Genomic DNA, 6,000 nt, shown 5'->3' on the forward strand with positions numbered 1-6,000 from the left:
ATTTTGGACAGATCTAGGGGGGGGATAATGAAGGGAAATTACAAAAATCATTTTTTGAATTAGTGAAACAAGAATGTCTGGAAGATATATGGAGTAAATTTAATCCTAAAGTTCGTGATTATACCTTTTACTCAGCAAGGCATAACTCTTTCTCAAGAATTGATATGCTATGGACTACAAAAGATTTTGGATTTAAATGAAAAAAATAGAGATTCTTCCTAAAATGGGGGCAGATCATAATCCATTAATGTGGATGGCAAAATGTGTGAAAAAGACAAGGAGGTGGAGGATAAATGAAGATTTGTTATAGAAAATGGAAATAGTGGAGTCTCTAGAAAAAAAAACTAAAGCTTTCTTTCAAATAAATGAAAATGAGGACATTCAATTTCAGACAGTGTGGGATGCTTATAAAGCTGTAATGAGAGGTATTTTAATTACAATGAACAATAAAGACAAAAAAAGCTAAAGAGAAACAATTGCTGGACATACAAAAAGAGATTGCAAAGAGAAAAGGAACTCAAAAAAAGACCAGTAAAAAAGAAATTTATAAGGAAGATTACAATATTACAGAATCAATTGAGACATTTGTTAAACAAAGAGGTTGAATGGAATCTCAAAAGACTGCAATAGAAATCTTTTGAAGAGGCAAATAAGCCTGGAAAATACCTGGCTTGGCAGGTAAATGAAAAAAAAGGGGGAGAATAAGTTTATTAACAAAATTGTATTAGGAGGTAAAGAAATTGTAGACCAAGCAGGAATTAAAGGAGAATTCTATAAATATTATGCTAAGTTATTTCAAGGCCAAAATGTGGAGAAAAGAAAAATAGATGCATATTTACAGAAAATTCAAGTAAATCCTTTGACAGTAAATATGCAAAAGATTTAAATGAACCAATTGAAAAAATAGAAATTGAAGCAGCAATAAATTCAATGAAATTGGGAAAGGCACCGGGTCCAGACAGCAAAATTTTATAAAGTCCTCGCAGAGACATTAGTACCAAAACTTCAGAAATTGATGAATATTATAAGGATTGATGGGAAAATACCAAATACATGGAAAGAAGCAGTAATTTCGTTGATACCGAAAGAAGATAGAGACAACACAAATGTAAAAAATTATAGACCAATTTCACTACTTAATAATGACTATAAAATATATGCTAGGATACTAGCAGAACGACTCAAACAGCATTTGAACAATTTCATCAAAGAAGAGCAAGCAGGATTTCTTCCCAGGAGACAAATCAGAGATAATATCAGAATGGTTATAGACATTGATGAATACTATACGAAACATCCTGAAAAATAAGTGGAATTATTCTTTGCAGACACAGAGAAGGCTTTTGATAATGTGAATTGGGATTTTACGTTTGCAGTGATGGAGAAATTGGGACTAGGAGAAGATTTTATAAGAATGGTGAAGGCGATATATACTGAACAACAAGCAAGACTTTGTATAAATGCAGATTTGATGGGGAAAATGATAATTAGTAAAGGAACAAGACAAGGTTGCCCTCTATCTCCATTGATATTTATAATGACACTAGAGATTTTGCTTATGCAAATACAAGAAGATAAGGAAATAGAGGGGTTGAAATTGAAAGGTTTTTCTTACAAATACAGAGTGCTGATGATGTAATGTTTATTAATGAAAATCCCATATATGTAACACCATTGCGGCTTCATAAGATACAAGAATATGGAGAACTGGCAGGCTTCTATATAAATAAAGAAAAAGCGAAAATTTTGTGTAAAAATATGACAAAAAGTCAACAGGAAGAACTGCAAAATACAACAGAGTATGAGATTACTTCAAAGGTAAAATATTTAGGTGTGGAAATTACTATGTAAGATATAGACTTGTATAACTATGAGAAGCTTTGGCATAAAATTGATGGAGATCTGATAAAATGGAATACGTAAATTGAACTTGTCTATGCTGGGCAGAATTGCTGCAATCAAAATGAATGTTCTACCAAGAATTATGTTCCTATTTCAAACAATTCCAATCGTGAAGGATAATAAACAATTTAGTAAATGGCAAAGAAAAATTTCAGAATTTGTATGGGCCGGGAAAAAACCAAGAATCAAAATGAAAATCTTAACCGATGCAAAAGAAAGGGGAGGTTTCCAATTTTCGGATCTAAAATTGTACCATGATGCAGTGTGTTTGGTGTGGATTAAGGAATGGATGATGTTACTAAATAAGAAATTGTTGGTTTTAGTAGGCCATGGAAATATTTTTGGTTGGCATGCATATATGTACTATGGGAAAAATGAAATGGTTGTTTTTTTCTCACATCATTATATAAGAAGAAATCTGCTAAGTACCTGGTTAAAATACAAAAAATATGGTGATGAGAGAAAGCCGCTATGGATTGTGGCAACGGAAGTAATAAAGTTATCTTCAGAAACTGATGAAGGAATGTGGCTAACGTTTAATCAACTATTAAAAATACAGGGAGGAAAGGTGGAACTAAAATCGGCTGAAGAATTACAGTATAAATATAATTGATTTCAACTGCAACAAATTAAGAGTTTGGTGGAACTGGACATTAAAAAGGAAGATATAAGACAGGAGCAAACAGAATTGGAAAGAATGCTATTGGGTGAAAATGAAAAGTTGATTTCAAGAATTTATAAATTATTATTTAAATGGTCTATGGAAGATGAAGTAGTTAAATCTCAATGGATAAAATGGGCAATCAATTTTAACAAAGAAATACAAATGGAATCATGGGAATATTTATGGAATAAATATCTATGAAGATATCGACATGTTACAACATTAAAGAAAATTGCTTTAAAATGCTATATAGATGGTATATGACACCAAAGAAACTGGCAAAAATGAATAATCAGGTGTCAGATAGATGTTGTAAATGCAAAAAACATGAAGGATCTTTCTATCATATGTGGTGGACTTGTGAAAAGGCAAGACAATATTGGCAAATGTTTCAGAAAGAAATGTAAAAAAAAAAAATAGATTATGACATTAAGAGGTCTCCAGACTTCTTTCTGTTGGGGATTACAAATGGAAAGTTTTCCGAAACAAGATAGAATGAAGGTGTGGTATCTGCTCTCAGCTGCAAGGACATTATATGCGCAGCTATGGAAACAAGATAAAATACCAGAAAAATGGGATTGGATTTTAAAAGTTATGTCTTGGAGTGAAATGGACAAACTTAAGAATCTTAAAAGATTATGATTTGGAGAAGTTCAGAAATGAACGGGAGAAATTCCAAAAATATGTTGAAAAATACTGGAAGGTAAAGGGACATTTAGTTTTTTGATTTTTGATAATAGCTGAAACTTTGTGGAATAATGGACTAAATCCTATTAAGAAATAATTTCCTTATGTTATAAAGAAATAATTTCCTTTTGTTTTTATTTTTGATGAAGGAGAAAGGATAAGAATGAAGATTGACATATAGGGTTTGATTTCTCTTATACTCATTCTTTTTTTTCTTTTTTATTGTGATAAGGTTTTAATATGAAAATTCTTGGTTTGATAAAATTATCTTGTATTTTTACCAATTTAAGTAAACACCGGCGGGGGTCATAAAAAGGGGGGAGAGGAGGAGGGGGGGAAAGTGTAATGTATTGGTATAAATATGCATTGATTCTCTTATTTCTTTAAGAATATTATAACAATATATTGCGAATTAATAAAAATTGTTTTACACAAAAAACCTTACAAAACATTAAACATTACAATCACAATAAACAAAACATTAAACAAACATTACAATCACCTAATATATAGATGAAGAGCCCCGTGGTGCAGTGTGGTAAAGCTGCAGTACTGCAGTCGGAGCCCTCTGCTCGCGACTTGAGTTCCATCCATAGCGGAAGCTGGGTTCAGGTAGCTGGCTCAAGGTTGACTCAGCCTTCCATCCTTCTGAGGTCGGTAAAATGAGTACCCAGCTTGCTGGGGGGAAAGTGTAGATGACTGGGGAAGGCAATGGCAAACCACCCCGTAAAAAGTCTGCCATGAAAACGTTGTAAATGCAACATCAACCCAGAGTAAAAAATGACTGATGCTTGCACAGGAGACTACCTTTACCTTTATAGATAAAATGAAATGGACTTGGGGACACCTACTCATACCTAATGTATGTTCAATAAATAGAAATGAAATATGTAAAAGGCTTGTAATTTACTTCCATTACGTTTTCATCTAAATCCATTGTGAACATGGTGGACATGTTTTCAGTTCTCATGTATGAATTTCCCTCAGCTAGATTCAGAATTGGCATTATGAACTTTCTTAAAGGACATTTGGAGAAAAGCCTGGCTGCTTTCAAAGAATACTCTCCTAGCTTGGTATTTGCACACTGATGGTATCTTTTCATATTCCCCAAGAATTGTAATTCCCACTGGCCACAGTTTTAGGAAGTTGATCTGTAGAACACTGAACTATATATATGGAGAATCTGACTTTACATTTTGAGCTAGAGAAGCTTCTAAAAAACCCAGTGTGTTATGTGAGAGAATGAACTCAACAAATCTGAATAACAAATTAACTGTGTAATTACAACAATTTGGGTGACATCGGTAATCTTGACAAAGATTCTTTGTCTTGAAAGCAAATGACTCAAAATGCAGTGAATTTGTGTTGATGCCACTTTTACTGCATTTCAGATTGTCTGTCTTTGGGGTGAGGAGAGCCCAGCAGTCCCTTATCTAAGCATGCCTCCCTAAGCTTCCACCCACCAAGAAGTAGAAGAAAAATTGGTTTCCATACCCCACTTTATTCTACCCTAAGAATTCTGAAAGTGGCTTACAATCACCTTCTCTTCCTCTCATCACAACAGGCACCTTGTGAGGTAGGTGGGACTGAGAGAGTTCTGAGAGAACTGTGACTGGCCCAGGGTCACCCGGCAGGCTTCATGTGGAGGAGTGGGGAATCAAATCTGGTTCTCCAGCTTAGAGTCCATCAGTAAGAATCCTGCCAGTAAGAGACCCCATTATAGCAAGAGAGAAAGATAGGCCAGAACCCAAGGTTATCCCTCATGTCCTGTGTAACACGTATATGGTGATGCAGGGCCATGGCCCCAACAGTGGTCATTGCCAGGTATGCAATGGAGAGTTTTAACCTCCAGGCCCTGCCTGGAGAGACCATCTTGCAAGCAAAATTGAGGTGACCCAACAAGGATTGAAGCTTCTTAAGCAGACATTTGCTGCATGCAAAGGCTTTACTCAGCAGTGATCAGAGTGCATCCAGCTTGTCTCTTGGAAGGTGGAAGGTCCCTTGGACCAAATCTATGAGGATTCCCAGGTATGCCAGTTGGCAGATTGATCTTTCATCCTGTCTTGCACCAGGGGACACACAGCTCATCTGCTAATTGGAGACCATTGTTTACTTATTGGAGCCATGATGGTTGCTCTCTACCAAAGACTACTATCTACCAAAGATATTTTGGATATCTTGAATTTTCTAACAGCAGAGGTTAAAACTCTCCTGAAGAATTTCACCCTTGGGCCTGCCTTTTCTCCAATTGGATCTAATTTGAGCAAACCCCTGTTGTTCCAGTTGCTCCAGCTGTGACAAATAAATACTGCCCTGAATCCCTAAAAAATGGGAACCGGAGTCTTCAGGGAACAGCACAGACTTGCTGTTCATTCAGTAATCAATTAGTGCCTCATATCTTATACAATTGCTGGAATGTAAACTGATGGTCTAACAAGGACAAGTTCCACCTTGCATTGAGTAAGCTTCTTAGGATGAAACTGTGGGGTTTTTTACCTTTTTAGTTTTGAGTACATCCCTCTTGGATGGCTGCCATGATGCGGCAAAGAAGTTGGTGTGGTATGATGAGGCTGTGGGTTATACTGCGGAGGGCCACCCAGAATGGACAGGCCACAGCAGAGCACTCAGACAAAACACGATCCACTGGAGAAAGAAATGGCAACCCACTCCAGTATCCTTACCAAGAAAACCCCATGGACAATAACAAAAGGCTAAAAGATATGGCACTGGAAGGTGCCAAATATACT

The sequence above is a fragment of the Heteronotia binoei genome, chromosome 3, assembly GCF_032191835.1.
Source record: "Heteronotia binoei isolate CCM8104 ecotype False Entrance Well chromosome 3, APGP_CSIRO_Hbin_v1, whole genome shotgun sequence".
Lineage (NCBI taxonomy): Eukaryota > Metazoa > Chordata > Lepidosauria > Squamata > Gekkonidae > Heteronotia > Heteronotia binoei.